Genomic DNA, 25822 nt, shown 5'->3' with positions numbered 1-25822 from the left:
CCGGCGGCCATGGCTCACGGGCCCAGCCGCTCCGCGGCATGTGGCATCCTCCCAGACCGGGGCGCGAACCCGGTTCCCCTGCATCGGCAGGCGGACGCGCAACCACTGCGCCACCAGGGAAGCCCCTGATTTATATTCTTAATGATTCACTTTAACATAACTTGCTTTAGTTTTTGGTTCTGAGCCTTCAGTTGGGGACACTGAAGTTTCTCATAGTTCATTGTTCAGGAAATGAATAACATCATCTAGTTTAAAAATTCTCATATTTGGTTTCTTCTAATAATCCAGATAAGATCCACTGAGTTCCTTAGCTGACAGTAAATACACATTTCTATAATATATTTGTTTTTAAAAGGAAACAATGTTTATAGAGTTAACTGGGTTACTGAAATGCAAAAATTAGATAAAATGGAAAATTAGTTCAAATCCCCTGACTTACAGCACCCCAGGGTTTATTTGCAGTTAGGATATACACATGAGAAGATAGAAAGTCTCCTCTGGTACATCTCATGGACTGTTGAAAAAAGGTAGTTGGAAAAACGTATAGTTGGAAACTTTGAAAAACAGTCCAACTCTTAAAATGCCAGGTCAAAATTGAAAATGTCCTAATAGACAGTGATAATATTATTTTCTTAAAATATACAACTAACATTTGCATCAAACAACCACTGTGTATGCTAACATCAAATTTCCAAAGCCACAGAAAATTATACTATGAATCCTGATAAATATTTGCAGTAACTAGACTGAGAAAACTAGAAAACCGTTGTGGCCTCTCCCATTGCGGAGCACAGGATCTGGATGCGCAGGCTCAGTGGCCATGGCTCACGGGCCCAGCCGCTCCGTGGCATGTGGGATCTTCCCGGACCGGGGCACGAACCCGTGTCCCCTGCATCAGCAGGCGGACTCTCAACCACTGCGCCACCAGGGAAGCCCTGGCAAAGGCTTTTTGACTTCTCAGTTTTAAGATTCAAGGCCTATGATTCATTTTAGCATCTAATAGTTTACATGATTCCAAGACCGTGTGCCAAGGCGCCCTGGAGTGCTAAGTGAACTCACAGGGCATGCTGTGGGATATTTTAAAATGTCAAGGTAAACACAACTGTATTCAACATCTGTCAGACACAGATGTTGTATCGTTACAAATTACTAGTCAAGGTATTTTACAGTTTCAACATTAGAGAGTGCAACATTCCTTTCAATGGCATCATAGCTGTGCAAAGCTGGGTTTTCAGCAGGTCATGAGATAAAAAGCAAGTACCTCCTGAAAATCCATGTGGAACAGGTAACAAAGATGACAGTGTTCAATCTGTTTCCAAGGTTTGAGAAGTTGTGCAGTGCCCAACATACACTCACACACCCATCAAGAAGTAATTGCGGTTATTTAAGAATAAAATAAAAATATTAATTTTATTTTTTCTTTCAGTTTAGGCTGGCAGGAGATAAATACTTATTAAGTTTTTTGGCTGGAACTAATAAGCTGTTTGGCTACAACTATTTATTAAACAGAATTCTTGGGTTTTGTTTATTTGTTGGCCTAGTGGTACCATGGAAATGTTACTGAGCTAAGGTACTGAAAAGCTTTGGAAATTTCCATTCTAAGTGCTTTTCTAGGAAATTTTAAAATGTATCACTGCAAGTAGCATCACCCATCAAATCATATCTGCAGGAGAATTTGCTAATGCAACATACTAATCAATTTACTGCTTGACTCTTCAAGCTTCATTTTAATATCTCCTTCACTCTTCTGTCTTTTCCAGCTCTTCCAGATTTATAGCCAGAAGATTACAGTCACTGAAGCTTTTCTATGTTTCTGTCTTCCGAGTTTACGTCTAAGCTCACCAAGTAGGTAGAAGCCTGGTATAACAACATCTTCATTGTGATACCAAAATCAAGCCCCGCCAGAGACAGTCCAAAGCTGACTTTCTTCACACTGACTTCCCTATGTGGTGATGGTGTTATTTTTTTGTTTCCTGTGAGTTTCTTTCATTGTAAGTGTGGGAAAAACTAAATAATATTTCAAAACAGTGTTTCTAGAGTTTTGTGTTTTTTTCTTAAACACCTTTATTGGAGTATAATTGCTTTACAATGTTTTAGAGTTTTAAAAATAATTTAACCCAGTTATAATATTTAAATGCTTAATATTACCTTGAACTTTCTTCAAATGCTAAGCAATATAAATGTTTAAATAGCACTGTTGGGACTTGGCTGGTGGTCCAGTGGTTAAGACTCCATGCTCCCAATGCAGGGGGCCTGGGTTCGATCCCTGGTCTAGGAACTAGATCCTGCATGCTGCAACTAAAGGAGCCTGCATGCCACAACAAAGATCCCACACGTGGCAACAAAGATCCCTCATGCCACAGCTAAACCAGGTGCAGCCAAATAAATAAAAATTTTAAAAAATAAAAAATAGCACTGCTGCAACGAACATTGGGGTGCACGTATCCTTTCAAACCATGTTTTTCTCCAGATACATGCCAAGGAGTGGGATTGCTGGATCATATGGTATCTCTATTTTTAGTTTTTTAAGAAACCTCCATTGCAGCGCTGTTTACAATAGCCAAGACGTGGAAGCAACCTAAATGTCCATCGACAGATGAATGGATAAAGAAGATGTGGTACATGTATACAATGCAATATTACTCAGACATTAAAAATAATGAAATAACGCCATTTGCAGCAACATGGATGGACCTGGAGATTATCATACAAGTGAAGTCAGACAGAGAAAGACAAATACCATATGATATCGCTTACATGTGGAATCTAAAAAAACATGATACAAATGAACTGAGTTACAAAACAGAAACAGATTCACAGACTTAGAGAACAAATTTATGGTTACCAGGGGGATAGATTGGGAGTCTGGAATTGACATGTACACACTGCTATATTTAAAATAGATATAGGACCTACTGTATAGCACAGGGAACTCTGCTTAATATTCTGTAATAACCTAAAGAGGAAAAGAGTTTGAAAAGGAATATATATATTCTTTATATATGTATATAACTGAATCACTTTGCTCTACACCTGAAACTAACACATTATTAACCAACTATACTCCAATATAAAATAAAAATTAAAAAATAAATAAATAAATAGCACTGTTACCTGCACACAAAGAAATACACACACACACACACACACACATACACACACACACACACCAGGAAATTAGAAGTTATCTGATATTACTGAGACTAAAAGGCAAGTAAAGCAACATAAGGGATTTGCCACAGAAAACCAATGCAAAAACTGAATACAGAAAATAAATTATTATTTATGAAGTTTGTTCATTTTCTCCTTCCCTCTCTTAGTTCTGAACAGTCTGTCTTCTTTCCTTCCTTCATTCTTCACTTCAGAAATCTTCAATTAAACTAGGTAAACTTCTCTACATTTACACACATATAAACTATTTCTTGAAATCTTCCAATCCCAAACAAAAGCAAAACTGAACAAAGCAAACATACAAGCAAACGAAACAGTGTGATGTTCTTAACAAACAGTAAGAGATTATTTTCAAAATCAACTCCAGAAAGTATGTAGTTCTTCATCAGAAGATTTAATAATCAGACTAGAATATATTTCAATATTGGTTACAATTGAGCTTTACTATCGATTTGTGTGTATGTGTGATGATCATTCAAGCATGCAGTTTTTAATTTAATTATTATAGTTTATTGGAATACCATTCTTTCTACATCCTCAAAGCATCTCACATGCTTTTTGCATTAGTATTTCATATTCAATTATATTGAACTGAAGGTTCTAGGCCATCTTGAGGTTTTACGTTAGCCTTTTCCTAAAAGATATTACATAACTTGTAATTCATATGATAAATTCACAAATTATAGATCCTCTCTAAAAAGAGTCAAGTTTTCTAAGCCCACTTGGATTAAAACAACGAAAATGTCCAGAAAACTAATTTGCAAAGAAAATCTGTTATAGATGTGTTATATGTCCAGAATGGTTTTATTTACTTTCTAATTATATCAAATCTTCATTATTGTATGTTTGCTATGGCCTGATAATAAAATATAGGAAAATATCACCACTGTAAAATGTCCTGCTTCTCTCACCTTGACCTCTTCCTTGTTACAATTTAATGTTTTATTTTACACCTACACTTACTTGCAGAAAAGTATTTGTTTACACAGAGAGGATGCTTTTTGATCATAGGTTTTGATTATTTCAAACACCTGCTGGACAAACTTCACTGAAATGTGCAAGTAAGTAATGACTGGATCGACCTCTTGCTGATTATTAAGCTAAGCCAAAGCTGCATATGGAAGGATCATTGTTAATCATAAGCAAGTGAAAGAGCTATCAACATTTACAACTAAATTTGATCTCAGATGAACAAATTAAATGATTTGGTAGCCCAAAGACATCTGTATTCTTGCCTAAAAAGGAGTAGTAGAGCAATAAGAGGACAACATAAACCTACGTTGGGTTGTGGAGAAGAGAAGTTGGTAAGGATGAAAACGACCTCAGACTGAACAAGGGTGTAAAAGGTTAGTAACACCTTATAGTAAAAGAAAACAGAGGTATTGATAATGCTTGGAAAACAGTGCAACAATAAGAGCATTAACAGAGCTAGTAATAATTAAGATTAGGTACTAGTGATAGGCCTTCAAATACATATTGATAACCTCATTATCAAAATAATTTATATAAAAAGTATATTTTAGAAAACAAATACAAATATTGATCCAGATGAGAAATTGAACAACTGCTTGTCACCCATATGGTAAATTTTGTTATTCTGTAAATCTAATAAGATAGTTGAAAGCCCTAACATAGTTGTCAATCTTTTGCTCTTGGCACCCATGCATATCAAATGCAAGTAGCCTAGAAACTGGGACACTTGCACTTGTTCATACTGGCAATTCACAGAAACCTGTGACCCTGATTCTGAGAGAGATAAATAACTATTGACAGGTAATTTCTAATCTTGACAACATTCAAAAGTAAATGACTAGTAGGACTAGAGGCATCATAATGACTTTACACTGTATTTGTTTCAATGAAGAATATCAGTAAAATTATATGCCAGAGATTCAATCATCATTATTAATCCATGGTCTTTTTGTACTGATCATATCTATAAAGAACATTGCACGTGGTATGGACATAGATTATCCAAAGACTGCTAGCCCTGGCAAACCATCACGCAGACTGTCTCCTCTCCCTCTTTCAGCTCAGCCCAAAGAGGCCCTATCTTGCTCCTCTTCTCTAGCACACAGTGCCTTAGCTTGCTCCTGCCAGCCTGGCCTCCTACCCCCGTGCCTGCTAAACTGAGAAATGTTCAGATGTTACTGACATCAGAGAACGTCTAAGTTCCAAACTCCCTATGCCCCATTTTCTTAGGACTGTCTAGGATCCCCATTAATTAAAGCTCAGATATCCGTAACTCATAGGGGCTGATAACATGTACCTTTTAATAGACTGCTTAAATATTTTATTTTAAAAAAAGATGGAACAAAACCCAGAAGGCCTAATAGATGTGAGGGGAATGGACAGAGACGTACACAAATCCCACCATGTGGGGGTGTGCCACTTCCTCTGTGCAAAGGCCTACAGGCATTTACTTATTAACACTTTAGAAATGAACATGTATGAAATGTACTTGCCCAGTTTATTTGTGCTTGTCACTGCAAATGAAGTAATGGCTGGGATGGCAATGATTTGAAATACAGTAGTACTGATTGTTTCCTTGTTTATAGAAAAGTAGAAGTGCAGCATAAAGTGCACTTTGTAAATGTACCAGAGAGAGCCATAAAACTGAATAAGCCCATTGATGAAAATACAACACAAGGTGATAACTTTAGGTTATCTCTGAATAATAAACAACCATAAAAAATAATTAGGTTTAAACACATAATCTAAAAAGAAAAGAGTAAAATCTGTTTTCAAAAAATACATACATCTGAAAGGGATTTAGCTAAAGTTCAAATTTACTTTAAAAATATACTTCAGGGACTTCCCTGGTGGCGCAGTGGTTGCGCGTCCGCCTGCCGATGCAGGGGAACCGAGTTCGCGCCCCGGTCTGGGAGGATCCCACGTGCCGCGGAGCGGCTGGGCCCGTGAGCCGTGGCCGCTGAGCCTGCGCGTCCGGAGCCTGTGCCCCGCAACGGGAGAGGCCACAACAGGGGGAGGCCCACATACCACACACAAAATAAATAAATAAATAAATAAAAATATACTTCATATTTTAAAATATAGCATAGCTTGTCTTATAAGGAGTTATATCATGTTATTATTGGCAGCTCCCATCATATTTTATCACATTGATTGCTTTCAAAAATGATGTAATAGTCTATGTTGCAAATGTTTTTCCAAACTTTTATTATAATTTTTTTAAATATTTTAATATTTTTAATATTTATTAAACATAAAGTATACAGCAAACATCCATATACTCACACCCGCATTCAATGATTAACAGTTTTCTAAATTCGCTTTATCTATACATCCTGCCAATCCATCTGACTTTTTTTAAAAAATATTTTTAAATGTGAGATGAAGCTATCAATACACTTCACCTCTAAACACTTAAGCATGATATAAATATTTTTATTTTCTCTTGTAATTAAAAAAAATGTTGCTAAGAGATAGTAATACTTAATAAAATACATTTCTTACTGTGCACTAAATCACTAGGAGGCTAGTTAACTTGTCCATTAGAGCTTAGTACTCCTGAGGCAATGGCGTGAGTTTTAATCTCCCTGATGGGTCAACTAGTTATTTCTTTTCCATGGGTATGTATTAAATCTCTGGTAACACCTGGTCATACCGAAACTTAATGTGTTTTCAACAAGGAGGTAATACGCAAGAGCACATGAATCCTTAATTATAGACAAATCAGTGAGCAGCCCCTAGTGATGGTGTTTATTAAAGACACTTTGTAAATGATTCATTTATATATTTAGTGACTGTGTAACATTTATTATTTGAAAAAGCATAATAATATAATTATAGCTTTTTTTACCTTCTAGGTATATCACATTTACAGATATGAATGCCTTATTTTATTTTATATATTTATTTCTAATGAAGGTTAGCTCTTTAATAGAATGCAAATTATTAAAGCATCTTATATTACCATAGTGGACTTTGCACCTATCATAGAACAACAAGTAAACAGTCTTTGATTTCTCATTAAAAAACTGAGGTACCTGAATCAACAACAATTTAACACTGAGCTGTTAAAATCATGAAAAAACAATATGACTCGTCACGTATATACAATTCCCTTTATTTTACCTGATATGCTTTTAAGTCCGAATTTATCTGGATTTATTCAATTATGTTGATTTTTCTTCTGAAGATTGGTAGTTTTTAATCACCTACTTCTGACATGTATATTTTATATATATTAGCTTAGAAGTGCTACATGTAGACAAAATAAGGTGTTACTATATTTATATCTTATATTATGCCATAAGATAAGTAATTCTTAATATAACAAATCAGTCTTCAACTTTTATGTATTTCAAAGAATGCTAGAGCTTGATTCTACCAACCTGAAAGAACAAGTGTACTTTCAAGAGTTAACAAAGTTCCAAAATTCTCTCTTGAGAAAAACAAGTCTCTCTTTAATTCTTATGGTCTTGATGACATTTTAATTCAATATTGAAAAATTTTAAGATGCTTACCAACTTATGGGCAAACTCCATCCCCTCATGTGTTGTTTACATTTCCCTCCAAAGATATCACCAATATATCACCCATATTCAACTGGTATAAGTGATACATTCAGAAAGACAGCTAGCAAAGGTTAAGAAATTGACTTTTTTTTATAAAAGGACCAATCTGTCTACCCAGAAAATCATTAGCATAATAGACAGTAAGAAGAAAATAGTTATGCCATGTGAATGTCTTATAGACTACAAACTCTTCATGGAAATTCCCTCATGAAACCTATGACAAAAAGTAATGGTTCTAACAGATTTCGTTTGAAATAATGATGCCATTAACACTTGGCACTACAGTTTCCAAATGGAAGTGAGTTTGCATAATAGTTTACTTTTCTCTTTATAGATAAACACAGTAAGTCACTGTGCAGGGAGGCTGACATGCTTCAGAAATAAATGCCACTTTGAGATATAGAAAGTCTTACTATCCCCAACACAAGCCTACTTTTTTAAGTCAGATTTTTTTTTTAAAGATCTGTGTTTTGATTCTCTTTCTTCATTTTATGAAATAAAGATTCATTCTTATTTGCTTCAATGGCTAAAGAAAGTCAGTACTAAAAACGTGGCAGTAAATAAAGAACACTAATCTCAAACAAGGTAACAATTTTGATGTTAATGTTGAAATACTGGTGTAGTATACTAAATGAAAATAACTTGAATAAAAGACTGGTTATTTTCAAAATATTAACAGAAAGATTTTTTCATTCATTTTCCCAAGTGAGACTAAGTTCCTAAAAAATGCTTCTACAAAGAAGTTAACAATTTTGTATCCCTAAACAGGCCCCCACTGTACAACTTATGCATCTTTTCTCCACTATTTGACCCTTTCCTAAACCCTATACGTTTTATTTTAAGTGCTCACACTAACACTCTGATGTCTGGGTCCTATGCACTGCGCCGAAGATGATCAGCCATTTACTTTTTTATTTTGCTTTCCCAATACATATAAGTAAATGAAAAGCATTAATTTATAGCTTCACATGCATCACCACTATTTGGGGAAAACAAAAGAGAACAAAACAACCAAATCTCTGCTGGCCAGAGGTGTAGTTCCGTTCCCCAGCAAACAATATTCTGTTCTCAACTTTTCACTTTAGTTACCTAAAGCACACTGATTTGCAATACCATTCGGAAGTTTTTCTATTCTACTAAGAACAAAAGCTCAGAATTCCTAGGTGTCTCACAAATTCCTCACTTGAACTTCTTCACCCATTCTCACCAACTATGCCTATTGTGTCTACCTGCTTGGTTAACCACATCATTCCCTCATGGCAGGCCCAGGTTTTTCCCTCCATGATCCTAGTCTCTTGGTCCATTAACCCCCTTTAGTTACTCCTTCTTCTTCTCATCACACTAGACCCTAAAATTAACTTATTGTGACAATGACAAGTCTTTCCCCTGAAAATTCTGCAACCAGTTATGAGCATACGAAGTAACTGAGGGGCTTGTAACAATTACAGTTTCCATGCCACCATCTCCAAATACTCCATTTCAGCAAGTCACAGAGGGGTATTCCGGAGTCTGGATTAGCCATGAATACACTCCAGGTGATGGAACAGGATAGAAAGCTCAGAGATAAACCCACACACAAATGGTCACCTTATCTTTGATAAAGGAGGCAAGAATACACAATGGAGAAAAGACAGCCTCTTCAATAAGCGGTGCTGGGAAAACTGGACAGCTACATGTAAAAGAATGAAATTAGAACACTCCCTCACACCATACACAAAAATAAACTCAAAATGGGTTAAAGACCTAAATATAAGGCCAGACACTATCAAACTCTTAGAGGAAAACATAGGCAGAACACTCTATGACATAAATCACAGCAAGATCCTTTTAGACCCACCTCCTAGAGAAATGGAAATAAAAACAAAAATAAACAAATGGGACCTAATGAAACTTAAAAGCTTTTGCACAGCAAAGGATACCATAAACAAGACCAAAAGACAACCCTCAGAATGGGAGAAAATAGTTGCAAATGAAGCAACTGACAAAGGATTAATATCCAAAATTTATAAGCAACTCTTGCAGCTCAATAACAAAAAAACAAACAACCCAATCCAAAAATGGGCAGAAGAACTAAATAGACATTTCTCCAAAGAAGATATACAGATCGCCAACAAACACATGAAAGAATGCTCAACATCATTAATCATTAGAGAAATGCAAATCAAAACGACAATGAGATATCATCTCACACCGGTCAGATTGGCCATCATCAAAAACTCTAGAAATAATAAATGCTGGAGAGGGTGTGGAGAAAAGGGAACCCTCTTGCACTGCTGGTGGGAATGTAAATTGATACAGCCACTATGGAGAACAGTATGGAGGTTCCTTAAAAAACTACAAATAGAACTACCATACGACCCAGCAATCCCACTACTGGGCATATACCCTGAGAAAACCATAATTCAAAAAGAGTCATGTACCACAATGTTCATTGAAGCACTATTTACAATAGCCAGGACAGGACATGGAAGCAACCTAAGGGTCCATCGACAGATGAATGGATAAAGAAGATGTGGCACATATATACAATGGAATATTACTCAGCCATAAAAAGAAACAAAATTGAGTTATTTGTAGTGAGGTAGTGAGGTGGATGGACCTAGAGTCTGTCCTACAGAGTGAAGTAGGTCAGAAAGAGAAAAACAAATACCGTATGCTAATGCATATATATGGAATCTAAAAAAAAAAAAAAAGTCGTTATGAAGAACCTAGGGGCAAGACGGGAATAAAGACACAGACCTACTAGAGAATGGACTTGAGGACACGGGGAGGGGGAAGGGTAAGCTGGGACAAAGAGAGAAAGTTGCATGGACATATAATATATACACTACCAAATGTAAAATAGATAGCTGGTGGGAAGCAACTACAATGAGGTATCACCTCACACCAGTCAGAATGGCCATCATCAAAAAATCTACAAGGGGCTTCCCTGGTGGCGCAGTGGTTGAGAGTCTGCAAGCCGATGCAGGGGACACGAGTTTGTGCCCCGGTCCGAGATGATCCCACATGCCGCGGAGCGGCTAGTCCAGTGAGCCATGGCCACTGAGCCTCCATGTCCAGAGCCTGTGCTCCGCAACGGGAGAGGCCACGACAGTGAGAGGCCCGCGCACCGCAAAAAAAAAAAAAAAATCTACAAACAATAAGTGCTGGAGAGGGTGTGGAGAAAATGGAACCCTCTTGCACTGTTGGTGGGAATGTAAATTGATACAGCCACTATGGAGAACAGTATGGAGGTTCCTGAAAAAACTAGAAATAGAACTACTATATGACCCGGCAATCCCACTACTGGGCATATACCCTGAGAAAACCATGAGTCAAAAAGAGTCATGTACCAAAATGTTCATTGCAGCTCTATTTACAATAGCCAGGACATGGAAGCAACCTAAGTGTCCATCGACAGATGAATGGATAAAGAAGATGTGGCACATAAATACAGTGGAATATTACTCAGCCATAAAAGGAAACGAAATTGAGTTATTTGTTGTGAGGTGGACGGACCTAGAGTCTGTCATACAGAGTGAAGTAAGTCAGAAAGAGAAAAACAAATACCGTATGCTAACACATATATATGGAATCTAAAAAAAAAAAAAAAAATGGTTCGGGGCAGGACAGGAATAAAGAGGCAGACTTAGAGAATGGACTTGAGGACATGGGGAGGGAGAAGGGTAAGCTGGGACAAAGTGAGAGAGTGGCATGGACATATATACACTACCCAACGTAGGGTGGATAGCTAGTGGGAAGCAGCCGCATGGCACAGGGAGATCAGCTAGGTGGTTTGTGACCACCTAGAGGGGTGGCATAGGGAGGGTGGGAGGGAGGGAGACGCAAGAGGAAAGAGATATGGGAACATATGTATATGTATAACTGATTCACTTTGTTATAGAGTAGAAACTAACACCAATGTAAAGCAATTATACTCCAGTAAAGATGTTAAAAATAATAATAATAAATAAATAAATAAAAAACACTCTAGGTGGTTAAGACTCAATCCAACCACTTTTGACCAGCCACTGATTTTAAAGTTGGTTCCCAAATCCATAATACTAGATTCAACTTTTCCTCCAAGCTCTAATCTTTATCTGTCTTTACTACCTAATTCCTGAACTGTTATAACATTTTCCTAGCAACTTTTCCAGCCTCCCTCACTTCAATTCTCCATTTTTACCCAAACCACATTCATACTTGTGAAGGTTTTGATACAATTCATTTGACAAGCGATGGGAAGCCTTCTGTTGTTTCACATAAAACTTTTCCAGGTGTCAAGGTCCTCCTGAATTTGACCCAAAACTTATTTAGGAGTTATCTCTCATATTCCTATAAATTATGAATAAAATGCTGTCTTATTCTCACTTAATCATCACTTTTTTGAAGCCAGCTCTTGTTATGTATGAGAACACAAGTGACGATATAAGCGATTCGATGTGGCTGCACAGTTCATCACTTTTAGAGCAGGGTCTAGAATCACAGGTGCTGCATTCTCTCCCTCACACTATCCTGCAGATGCCAGGATTTCAGGACCATTATGTGATGGCAGGAAGGAAGCAGGAAAGACAGGGAAGAACGGAGTGAAGGAAGAAAGGATTAACAAGTATTTAAGAAACACAAACCATGATTTACATTGTAACTATTTCAGAGACATTATACCTATCATATCTTTCCCCAAAATATATAATTTATGGATTAAAAACTGAACTAAATGTCATTTTATTAAGTTGCAAACAGTAGTATTAAACATAATGTATAGTTCATTTCTCTGAGGAACTGCGACAAAACTAAATTTTCAAGCCTAACAGAATAACGTCAAACTACTTATTGTTTCGTTAAAAAATGACAAGGTAAGATATTAGATAAACATAAGGGAATAAGAGTATCTTTTCCCATGGAGGAGTGAAAGAAGTCGATTTGGTTAAGAGATAGATGTGTGTACGATCAGAGTGGCAGAGATTGTTATCCGCACCAGGTAGAAAATGGTGGAACTGGGAAGATGTTGCATTAGATCAAGAAAAAGAGAGAAATGGGGAGATAAACAGATGAATTAGATCATGAGTCAGGCAGGATAAGTAAAATAAAAGCAGTAAAGAGCAACAGGGACAAACTTAACAGTGAGAGCTAGAGAGCAAGAAAATGAGGGGGGAGGAGGGAAATTGGAATTGTCACTCTGGAAAAAGGATTAGCCAGAAGGGAGCTACAGGAGAATGGGAGTGATGAAGCCATGCTTGACTCTGCCTGTAGAGACAGGCATCTTCTCTCTAATGAGCACCTCAGGGAACAAGAAGGTATCACAGCAGCCTGGAGGCAATGGGACCCTCCTAGACAGGACTGATGGGACCATACCCGGTGCTCAGATCCAGGCACCTCATTACCCAAAAGGTGCAGAGAAGCTGGAAGGAGTTCAGGGACACGATGGAACAATGATTAAGATGCAGAGAAGAATGACTGATGATAAAAGATTAAAGCACTGAACGAGCACATCTTGGCAGAGCAACAAGTGGATGGGCAAAGTAGCTACCTACAAACAGGCAAAGGACATAAATAATCTAGAGGAAAAACATTATTATTTAACCTGGTACCAAGGGGAGAGGTTTATAGAGAATAATTGCAATAAGGCAGAAAAGAAGGCAACCCTAGAATTAGGAAGGGAAGTATAAACATACAAGTGAAAAATCTGTTCACCTGGTATGGAGCGAGGCACGTCCTGGGAAACAGCTGGTATCAGTCTGTATGAATAAGATACAAGCAACGTGACCACTCAGATGGTTACCACGATTCTAGAGGACAAAGCAATCAACAGAATAAAAAAAATTGGAATCATGTTAACAGTTCAAGCTCAATTTTCAAAATAACTGAAAAATTTAGCTTTATCCTCCATATTTTGTTCATACAAAGGTCTTCATTAATTAATGGCTTGAAATGGTATAGTAATTCAGCAGCTTTCAGAAGGGAATAAAATGGGATAATAAATCCTTTTAATATGGCTTCCAGTGAGTCTATGTGTTCACTTGCAATATAGTATTTTTAAAGATTAAAATGTAAATGAATCACTTATATAATTAGACATGTGGGGGGATATAAAACCTTGAAATCACCATTCCTGTGGGAGTGACATGACTCCTCACAGAAGGAAGCAAAGGATTCCCAGGTGGAACTTCATCCATAATAACACATGCTGCTCTATGTCCTTGTAGGCCATCTGTGTTTTCCCTATGAATCACACTGGAATAGCCACCCTATCATATGAAGAAACTGTGAACTACCCACATAGGATCATTTTTGGATTACGATATTTGGGTCAGCAAAACATGTTACCATCACCCTCACACACTCAAATATTTATAGGGCTATGCTGAAGTTTTCTTCCATTAAATAAAACCCAAAGTGCAGACTTCAATATTTTAAGAAAACTCCTGATACTCGATAGAAAACTAAATAAATGAAATTCTTATACAGTTCTGGTCATAGTTTCCACTCGTTTTCATTTAAATGTTTATGTACTTGACAAACTTTCATCTCTGTGCTTGGAGCGTCAATCTAATAATAATCTGTACCTGTTGTATAGCTATTTCCAAACTGTAAAACACGTGTGCTTTTTGTCTTATTTGAACCTCACCTTTGGCGTTAGGTGTTATTAATCCTCCATTTTACAAATAACAAAGCTGAGAATAAGAGGAAATACTGTAGAAGCTAAAATAAAGTGGACATTAAGAACCACCAACAGCAAGGACTGGCGTCTTCTGACTGCATGCCCGGTGATCTTTCCACTGCCCTGGATTTCTTACATGATTTGTGTCCTCAATCACAGCACCAATAAGCACTCATACTTCACATACAGTGATTACTGTGCAAAGCCACATCCTCATTATGTGTTTCTTGGGAATCATGAAAGCACAATTCTCATAAGAGAAATGAAAGGAGCAGATGGAGTAGATCCGGTAAAAAAATAATACCAAAACTTAGTTGCTGAAGCTTCCAGAATGTGTAGCCATTTGTTTTCACAGACTGACATATAGTAGTTAATTAAAATACAACTCTTGCCACAATAAAAAAGACAGTGGAAGGTTCTGGTAGATTGAAGCATTCAGGACAAGGGATTTTGAAGGGAACTGGGGTGGAGAGAAAACAATATGGCAGAGGTATACTAGCAGAGTGAAGAGAGAACAATGTAGAAAAAGAGTGGAAACGCTGTCAAGGTTCCAGGAAGTGAAAAGCGAGCATATGCACAAAAAGAAACTTGGCAACTTCATTCCAAATGCACCAAAAAGCAATATGCAGAACAGAAGGTCCCAGTAGCTTAGAGGAAATACACTTAGCAGAGGCAAACATCATCTTGGAACTGACTGAGAGGAAAGTAACATTTAAAATGCTCAGACTCCTTGGAAGACAGAAGTAAAGGAATTGAGTCAGCAAATGAATGTCACAGGGCAAAGGTTCAGAGGCCAAGGACATCCCCAACAGTGAGCTAGTGACCTGGAAGGACAAAGATGCGGTAAGAAAGGCAGAACAGGAGAGGGAAAGCAGTATATTCTAAAATGTTAATCTACATTTTGAAGGGAAGGGGGAAATTCCTAAAAGAAATGAGTAGGAATGTAAAACATAGAGAGAGTAAAGGAAAAGAAAAAAAAAGGCAGTCTTTGAAAGTGCCTCTTCAAGAAAATGAGGTAATATTTGTGTAGCACTGGAGAGCCTGAGTCTTGGAATCAAACCTCCTGGGTCCACATCCCATTCTTCACACTTAGTAGGCGGAACTTGGGCAAGTTATGTAATCTCTCTGTACCTCAGTTTCCACATCTGTGTAAAGTAGAAAATAATATCACTCACCACACAACAGAATCATAATTTAGTAAGAAAATTCTTGCAAAGCAAAGAACATAGTGCTTGTGAGAAAGTGAACAGTAAAATAAAGCTAAATTTCTAAAAATTCATGAGAGTATATTTATCACACTTGAAAAATAAGAACTGGAATCTGAAAAAAACAAAGGCTATATAAAGAGAGTACACATGATAGGAAAATAAATAAGGAACGAAAGAGTCCAGTGTCCAACAGAAAGGATGTAAGGAGAGGGAGAACGATTAAGATTAGGCTGCATTTTTTAAAGTAATGAAAAAAATGAGAGATGTTACTTAAATTTTATCTGATCCAAAGCAGTGTTCTATGAAAAATGTAAATTCATGGAAAATGGGCAAAGAACCCTATTATTTTTGAAAGACCCAATTCAGAAATCCAGCTTCAGTCATTCAGAGAGGGGCCCTTTTTCTAATTCCCAGAATTGCCTTCAACTAGCCAAGTGTTTCAATCCTGATTCAAGTAAATAATCAAGCATTTCATGTCTGAATGCCCTTTCAAAAACAGTAGGAAAAAAAAAGTAAGTCCTGCCTATCTTTCAAATATAAATTGAAGTGAGTAAAGTCACAGATGCCTGTTCTAACAAAGAAGGCTTGAACTTGCACTGTAAGTTATAAACGTTTTTTATTATTATTTTTTTTTGTGATATGTGGGCCTCCCTCTGTTGTGGCCTCTCCCGTCGCGGAGCACAGGCTCCGGACGCGCAGGCTCAGCGGCCATGGCTCACGGGCCCAGCCGCTCCGCGGCATGTGGGATCCTCCCAGACCGGGGCGCGAACCCGGTTCCCCTGCATCGGCAGGCGGACGCGCAACCACTGCGCCACCAGGGAAGCCCTATAAACGTTTTTTAAACGGAACCATCAATAATAATGATAATAAACAACCTTTTTTGAATGCTTACTATGTGCTAAACTCAATGATTTTCATTTCAAGCTGCTGCAGGTAGGTATTTTTAATCCAAATTAGCTTGTGATGAAACTGATGCTCAGAGAAGTTAAACTAGTGTTTCAGGTCATATAGTCAGTCAGTAGCAGAGCATAGATTTGAACGAAGGTCTCTCTGAGTAAAAGTTTGCTCTTTTAACTATGTTTCTATTGCAAAGCCTTTCTTGAATAATAATTTGAACTGAGCAACTACATCGTATGATGCCACGCATCCTAGATTTAAACTAGTTATTTAAACTAGTATTCTTTTTTTTTTTTAATTTATTTAATTTATTTATTTTTGGCTGTGTTGGGTCTTCATTGCTGCGCGCGGGCTTTCTCTACTTGCGGCGAACCGGGGCTATTCTTCTTTGCGGTGCTCGTGCTTCTCACTGCTGTGGCTTCTCTTGTTGCGGAGCACGGGCTCTAGGTGCGCGGTCTTCAGCAGTTGTGGCACATGGCCTTAGTAGTTGTGGTGCGCGGGCTCTAGAGTGCAGTTGTGGCGCAAGGGCTTAGTTGCTCTGCGGCATGTGGGATCTTCCCAGACCAGGGCTCAAAATCGTGTCTCCTGAATTGGCAGGCGGATTCTTAACCACTGCGCCACCAGGGAAGCCCTCAACTAGTGTTCTTAAATCATTTTTAATTTTGGTAAACAAAAACCCATGTAACATGAAATTTATCATCTTAACCATTTTTAAGTGAGCAACTTAGTATTGTTGTGTATATTCACATTGTTGTGCAACAGATCTCCAGAACTTTTTCATCTTACAAAACTGAAACTCTACACTCATTGAATAATCCCCCATTTCTCCCTCCCCTCAGTCCCTGAAACCACCATTCTAATTTCTTATTTCTATGAGTTTGGCTACTTAAACACCTCATAGAAGTGGAAACATATACCATGTGTTTTTTTTGTGACTGGATTATTTCACTTAACATAATGTCTTCAAGGTTTATCCATGTTGTGGCTTGTGACAGGATTTCCTTCTTTTTTAAGGCTGAATCACTTTCCACTGTATATACACACCATATTTTGTTTGTCCATTTATCCACTGATGGACATTTCGGTTGTTTCCACCTTGTGGCTATTATGAATAATGCCACAATAAATTTGGGTGTACAAATATTTCTTTGATACCTTGCTTTCAGGTCTTTGGGATATATACCCAGAAGTGGCATTGCTGGATCATGTGGTAATTATATTTTCAATTTTTTAATGGAAACTCCGAACTGTTTTCCTAAGCGGGCGGATCATTTCACATTCCCACTAACGGTGCACAAGGATTCCAATTTCTCTATATCCTCACCAACCCTTGTTATTTTCTGTTGTTGGGACAGTAGCCATCTTAATAGATGTGAAGTGATAATTCATGGTGGTTTTGATTTGCATTTCTCTAATGATTAGTGATATGGAGCATCTTTTCATATGCTTATTGGCTATTTCTAAATGTTCTTTGAATAAATATCTATTTAATCCTTTGCTCATTTTTCAATCAGTTTTTTGTTGTTGTTGATGTTATTGAGTTGTAGGAGTCCTTTATATATTCTGGATATTAACCCTTTTCAGATATATGATTTGCAATTATTTCTTCTATGTCATAGGTTACCTTTTCACTCTGTTTGTTCTGATGCACAGAAGTTTTAAAATTTGATATAGTCCTCCAAACTAGTATATGTTTACCCAAACCTCTACCTCTCTATCCATCTATCTGTTGATCTATCTATCTACCTACTTACGTATCCAAACCCTTGTGAAAGTAGGCAACTGAATTTCATGAAAACCAAGAAGATAGAAAGAAGTTTTAGACCACTTAGCTTTCAAAAAGTAATTTTGAGGGGAAAAAAAAGAAATCCCTTCAGTCATTCTCAGTTCTCATAGTCTAAACATCTCCTCAAGCTGTATTTGATTTTCATGTTTAAAGAGGCATGGATTTTTTTTCATACAACACAGCCTCTAAATACAAGCCAATTACTTCATCTGTGTTGAAGTAAAAAGACAGTGACTTGATTCAATGTAGAAGGAAAACTTTCAGTGTTATGTATTTTTGAGAGACTGAATGTCAGCTCCTAACCTGGCACACAAATGCTGTATAATACACGTTATGTATTACTTTAGGGACTTTTCAGGATAATATTGAAAAGATGAAATTTTAACTTTAAATATTGAACTTAGAACCTGTATAAGATTCAACTCCACTGTACTCTGTTTGTAGCTGGTCAACAAAATGTGGTCCTTACTAAAGGGGATAACAGTGTACTTAAAAAAACATGTATACAAACAACTATAATTTAGACAGAATGTAAGTGCTATAAAAGAGGTATAAAATGTGAACTAAATTGTTAAAAATTATTTCTTGACTGAGATGGGAGGGGAATGGAGTGGAAATTTCATAGTCGGGATAGCATTTAAGCTGGAATTTGAGAGTGGGTAATAGTTCAAGAGACACATAAGATATGGTATGAGAAAAGAGGTGATGTTATAATTTCGTGTGGGTAAAATAAAGGTGATCTAAACTACAAAGTTAGATTAAACCCAGGTCATACCAATTTAAAGCACTTAAACTGTATTCTGCCATCACTCTGGACAGGGAATGGAGGACAACGGTGGCATTAGAGTACAGCTGATGATGAAAGGATCACGATTATCAGGGGAAAATCATGCCTTACCCACAATGGTTTCATTACTTGTGATTTTTCAGTAACTTGATGCATATGTACAATAATTTTTTAAAATTCACATTTAAGTCCACTTCTGGTCATTCCCTTTAAACAAAAGAGCAACAACTATTCCTGATCTCTCTCATATAAGACAGGAATAAGTGTGTTATAAGGAGTCCCATTTTATGGAGAGAAGATATGGTAGAGAAAATAGATATATAAATCAAGGGAAAATGCAAACTGCTTCACAAATTTTAAAAGGTATATGGTCTCCCTAACAGAAAGTTATATAAATATATACCCAAGTATATCACATGCTTCAGTAGTTTTTTAATCAACAAGGAAGGTACCAACAAGATGATTAGCAACACAAGGAGGTTTAATAACCATGAGAATCTAATTTGGTTAGAATGAGGTTGCTTTCACTTTTATTTAGTACAAGGTTTCCTACATATACACTCACATATATATACATACTCATGATACTTAATGCCATATTTAGTTTTGCTTAGATTATGTGTTTTTCTACAAAACCTTTATCTTGCCAAATACAGTGTTCCTAACCAAGATAAAGGTTTTGGAATGCAACATTCTAAGTTAGTTAGAGTTTATGATTAAATGAGAACAGGAATATGAATGAGCAGACTATTAAAATAATACAGGCAAAAGACCATGAAGGTTTGAATCATGGTGTAGGCAGTGAGAATAAAAAGAAGGGAAATTTTAAGAAAACTTGCTGAACTAACTGGAAATAAAGAGCAAAGGAAAGTGATAATAACAGCAGCTAACATTTCTGCAGGGATAACTAAAGAACAGACACTATTCTAAGTTGAGAACTCATTGATTTCTTTAATCCCCACATTAACTTGTTAAATATTCTTATTACTCCATTTTACAGTTCTGGAAACTAAAACAGAAAGATAAAATTAGATGTCCAAAGCTACAATTCAATAAGTCACAGAGTCAGGATGGGAACCCAGGTAGACTAAGCCCAAAACACATGCTCTGCATTGCATTAGGGATGATTGTTAATTAAATTCAGATTACTAGTTGAATCATGACAAAAGAAATAAAGAGGTTAAGAAAATAAAATCCTGTTTTATTTTACACATTTTATGTTTGAAGGCCAGGAAGATATAAAGAAACATGATAAGAAAATAAAATCCTGTTTTATTTTACACATTTTATGTTTGAAGGCCAGGAAGATATAAAGAAACATGAGTTGGAGGTTTTGTACAGGTGGGTGTAACATGTAACAGACTGTGGCCAAAACAAGTGATCATACCATAGTCTGAATGATGGTGTATAGGTGTTGCAAAGGTGAGTATAAATTATCAAATTTGTCAAAAGTTTTCTGAACATTGTTCTAAGATCAATACAAATTATTTGGTCCAGAGTAATATCCACCAGTAAGGATGGGCTGGTGAACCAGCAGGTAATTAATTAGACCCAGACGAACAGAAACCCATGTGAAGATCAAAGAGCTCAGACAAGTACATGCATCATTATGTAGGAAACTACATCAACTACATCAGCATATGAGATGTTACAGTAGGCTGAAAATTTTTGTTTGAAATGCCTGATCTGGAGATCTAGGCTGGATACATAGATCAGTGAAACCAAGAGATTCTGGAAAGATGGAGGACAGGCAAGGCTAGCAGGTTCTGATGGAGACAAATCATTTCAGCAGGAGTGAAAAAAAGAAATGAAAAAGCTAGAATGATAGGAAGTTGCGTTACTATAAATTTTCACCTTTAGATGTTACTAAAATTTTCCATGAAACTGCTTCTATTGTTGGAGATCCATTTGTTTGAATTTTAGTAGAAATATGATTACTTTCCCCTAAAATTCCCTGAATTTTTTTTTTGATACCACAGCAATATCCTCAGGAAGAGTTATAAGCACTCAAGCTCTCCCTATATAGAGATATGATCAAAAGACCAATACATTTAAGAAGGGAGACTGTATTTTCACATCAACTCATCAGTTGAAAAAAATACATATAAAACTTGGGGAATTATTATTCCAGGAAGGATGGAATTTCCCTCTACAGGAAAATATCCACAACTGAAAGACGTAATGCAATAAATAAATACATGATTAAGAGAAAAATAAGACTGCACATCTGCTTCCTGGTAGAACTTTGATGAATACATTGGGAAATGTTTCTTTTGGTTTCTATTATTAAAGATGACCACATCCAGAAAGCATGATATTGTGTAAAAATGTTATCTCTTTTTCTTCATTCACACCCAAATGATGATTGGAAAGTGGCAACATTTTACATAAGGCTACCTCCTACAGACAAAGGACTATAAACAACAAACCAGAAACTGCAGAGGATACTATTAACATGAATACTTTTGATAAGGACATTTATTTTGGATTAAAGTCTACACTACAGTTGAATGGCTTGACAGAATTTTGTACCAGAGTTTCATATTTTAAAAATGTGGAAAAGACCCATCTCTGCCAGCATAATCTACCTATTACTTAGCATTTTGCTGGGGGGGTGGTATGTGCAGTTAGACACCAGTCCTTAACAAACAAGGGCGTGGTTGTTATGCAGATGTAAGTCTGTGGCTTTCTCCAGCAAAAAGAGTTTAAGATTCGGTTATCCTTCTCTTCCTGGTAAGGAGTGGAAGACACCCTTACAAATGGATATTTCCTTTATAAATGTAAATTTCTCTTACAAAAGGGTAACTTCTACTAGATTTTCAGAGCTTCTCTTACACGTGCCGTCTCTTAAAAAGAACCAGGGCAAGATAAGCCTTATGCCAAAGAGGCACTTTCAGAGGGTGACATATTTGCTCCCCTTCAGATATATGCATATATATATGTATATATAAGAGTGTGTATACATGAATATATAGATTAAAAATTCTATAGTTCTAATATAAGGTATACATTGATAAATGTACCCTTTTCTAAATAATGAAAGTAGATAGAGATCAGGTCAAGAGCAGCTCTGTAGCATTGGTGATCATAACCAGAACAGAGCTTTTGATTATCAGATAAGAAAATTAATATATTCTTTCAGAAATGGTCATCATTATGTGACTAGCAGTCATCACCTTGCCTGGATCTAAGTGTCGACAATTCCCGCAGAACGCATTAAATTTATTTTCTAAATCATCTGTCGACATCCGTAAAAAGTAGGATGTCTGACCTTCTAGGAGTGAAGAGACGTCAGCTATAAATTCAGCTTTGTGATGACTCAGTTGTGTGCCTCTGAACACACTACAACCAGTGTCTTATAGATGTGGATCATGAATTACTCAAGCCTGGGGCCATTCCTCTCCAAACATTCAGCACCAATTTTGAATATAGAAGTTGTTCTGTCATGTTTAAGGAAGGAAGTAAGGGAGAGAGGGAGGGAAGGAAGAACTCACATTACTTAATCCTCAGTCCTCTCTGTAAAATTAAGCAGTTGGACTAGACCTTCTCTCAAGTTGTTTTTTTTATTCTAAAATATCACAAGTCTATGGGACAAAAAATTATTTTACTATTTATCATTTTTTTAATTACAGGCATTTCAAAATAGGTATCCTGAGACTGACAATTTATCAGGCTTACCCTCTATTCCCCAGGCTGGAATTAAAACAAACAAACACACAAACAAACAAAAGCCCTCAGGTACTAGTTATCTTAAATACGTTTTAACAAAATACACCCATGTTGCAGAAATTCCAAAATTCCGTACTGGATATGCACAAATTCAATATACTTAGAATGTAAAACTGAACTTTAGGAGGACTATTTCCTAAACTAACAGGTTGTCTGCTACTTTCACATAGTAATTTTTGTTCTTAACAGTCTTTCAAATGCAGGTACTCTAAAGCCAAAATAAACTGATAGTAAGGAGGCAAAATAGAGTACTTAAACCATTTCCATAGCTTATTAACTAAATGGTACACAAAGTTCAACTACTACCTAACATATTTTTTCAATTAAATAACTACTGCTATCTATGAGACTTATTTTAGATGTCTTTGATTAAGAGAAGAATAATCATTCTATGATTTTCAGATTCTTTCTAAAACTAAAAAGAATAGCTGAAGTATCTATTTCATTATTTATTTAAACAAAATAATAGTTTGCTGATGCTACATCTGACTCAGGATCTTATTTTTGACTCTCACAGGTCTACTTTGATTTTTTTTTTTTCTTTCACTTGTAATTACAAATCAACAAAGACTGATTGCTATGCTAGGTGTCAAGGAAAATGAACCAGATGTGGACATACATCTCCACCCTAGGAGTGGATGGTTTGCTAGAGGTATAAAATGTATTTTAAATTAAAATAATTTATTATAAAATGTAAATATGTGTGACAGGGAAAATAAGTTACCGAACTGATTTATGTTTCATGAATTGTTATTCTGATGAAGAACGTGAGATTCGCATTAGGTTTTGAAAAAGAGACAGGATACCAAGATTTTTTTAAAAAAGACAAAAGAATGAACAGCATGAGAAATACCGGATGCTAAATGTTAAATATACATGACAACAAAATAAGGATTCACTATTTTATTTCACAAACTAAATATTTAGTTAAGATAGTCATTGGCTTATATTTCCAGTTCTGTGATATCTGCCTGAAAGTTGCTGTCTACACAAACTCTCCATTCTCTGTATCTAAAGATTATTTTCGCAACCTGAAATATTTAAAACTTCCTTTAGCAGGAAAAAATTCATGAGATATTTTATATCCTGCTGAGATCAAGTGTGACCTCAGACCTTATACGTGGGAAGATATTGTGAATTCTGAAAACAATATACATTGGTTTCAAAAAGCATAACATCAATGAGAAAGTTTTAATGCTAACACATCTATGCTCTGAGAGGAATATAAAACAGTTCTGAGTCAGGCTGAGAGCAAAGTACCCATCATAATAATAATGCTTTGACTATACAGGGCAAAATCGTGAAATACATAAATAACAAACAGTAAAAGTCTGATATGATAGTCTTGTATTTCTCTAGTACCCTTATTTTCTATTCTCATCACCGGCGTGTTAGTCCAGACCTTATTTTATCTATAAAGAGTCTCTTAGCTGGTCTCCCTGAAAATTATTCCTAGGTTCATCTTCCTAAAATACTAATTCTTGGGTTATTTCATGGTTCAAAAACTGTTAGTGGCTCCCAGTTGCCTGCAGAATAAAATCCAAAGTCTGTATCGTGGCATTTCAAGGCTTTTGTGAACAGTAAAACACGTTTAATGAATATTGGTGAGAAGAAAGAAAACTATTAGTGTTGATTTATTAAATAACAATGGTGTCAGGCACTGGGAGAGATTCTTTATTTACATGTTCTCATTTAATACTCACATGTGTTTTGAATACAGAGCTGTCACTTACCCCACTTCGATATATAAGCATACCAAAGCTAATAAAGTTAAAAGTTAAATAACAACGAATTTTCCCAAATAATAAATTGTGACTCCAAAGTGTGCTCCCTTTCCACCACAAGATAGTGTAAACACTTGTGTGTACAAAATCACAATTATAATAGAAAAAAGTACATGATGAGATCATAATAAGAATTTAAACTGTTTGTTAAGTGGATGATCAATTGCCCTAGACTGGGGTTTACTGGGAAAAGCACTGGCAGAGTGATGAAGACCATGAGAGAGGTCAGTATTAATAATTTATGTGTTTTTCTCATTTAAATAATAACGAAAATGAGGACAGTGAATGGATCAGGGAGGAAAGTCTGTAGAGGGAAAAGAACAGAACTGCGGGCAAACTGCAGTTAGTGGGAGGAAGAGAAAGGAGAACCAGTGACGGAGCTAGAGAAGGAGCGAGCCATCAGATACAACCCAGGAATTATAGGGGCCCCCAAAGAACATGCACGAGAACCTCAGGACTGTTCCACCTTCCCTGTCTTAAGTCCTGAGCTACGGACCTGGAACAGGAGGTGCTACGTTGGCCCGGGTCACACTTTTTTAAAGACCTTGGATCTACCCAGAAAACCACTATTATCCTGGCTGGTCCCCATAAATGACACTTAAAAGTAATCATTTGAAAAAAAAAAAAACTCCCCTGCCCCAGCAAAATACTTATTTAGAAAAGTAATATAAATAATCTCCCTTACTTAAAATCTCATCAAGAGACAAGCCAGGAGATTTATAAATACTCACGAAAGAAATAAAAAACCAACAGGAGTAAGAGTGAATTGACAAAAGCAAAACAAACAAACTAAATTGACTCTGGGTTCTAGTTTTTAAAATTGTTTCCTTCTCTTAATTTGCTCTAATAAAATCATCCTTAAGAATTCATGGAGGGGGGGAACAGGCAAGATGGCGGAAGAGTAAGACGCGGAGATCACCTTCCTCCTCACAGATACATCAGAAATACAGCTACACGTGGAACTTCTCCTATAGAACACCCACCGAACGCTGGCAGAAGACCTCAGACCTCACAAAAGGCAAGAAACCCCCCACGTACCTGGGTAGGCAAAAGAAAAAAGAATAAACAGAGACAAAGAATAGGGACGGGACCTGCACCAGTGGGAGGGAGCCGTGAAGGAGGAAAGGTTCCCACACCCTAGAAGCCCCTTCGCGGGCGGAGACTGTGGGTGGCGGAGGGGGAAGCTCCGGAGCCTCGGAGGAGAGCGCAGCAGCGGGGTGCGGAGGGCAAAGCGGAGAGATTCCCGCACAGAGGATCGGTGCCGACCTGCACCCACCAG

At 36.8% G+C, this 25822-nt stretch overlaps 1 protein-coding gene across 3 annotated transcripts in view; it reads right to left on the bottom strand.

The window, feature by feature from the left end:
* SEMA3D (semaphorin 3D) overlaps positions 1-25822 on the bottom strand; it is a 217114-nt gene that overhangs the window by 169295 nt on the left and 21997 nt on the right. For 2 of the 3 annotated variants that reach the window (XM_024131021.2, XM_024131030.3), the window contains exon 2: positions 13386-13480. The exons of the other annotated variant lie outside the window; for it this stretch is intronic. The gene's annotated coding sequence lies outside the window, so the exon portion shown is untranslated. The remainder of the gene's footprint in view (positions 1-13385; positions 13481-25822) is intronic. 3 annotated transcript variants of the gene reach the window in all.

The sequence above is a fragment of the Physeter macrocephalus genome, chromosome 5 (assembly GCF_002837175.3).
Source record: "Physeter macrocephalus isolate SW-GA chromosome 5, ASM283717v5, whole genome shotgun sequence".
In the NCBI taxonomy this organism is placed as follows: Eukaryota; Metazoa; Chordata; class Mammalia; order Artiodactyla; family Physeteridae; genus Physeter; species Physeter macrocephalus.
The sequence above is the reverse complement of the archived record's forward strand: the minus strand, read 5'-3'. Positions and strand labels throughout refer to the sequence as shown.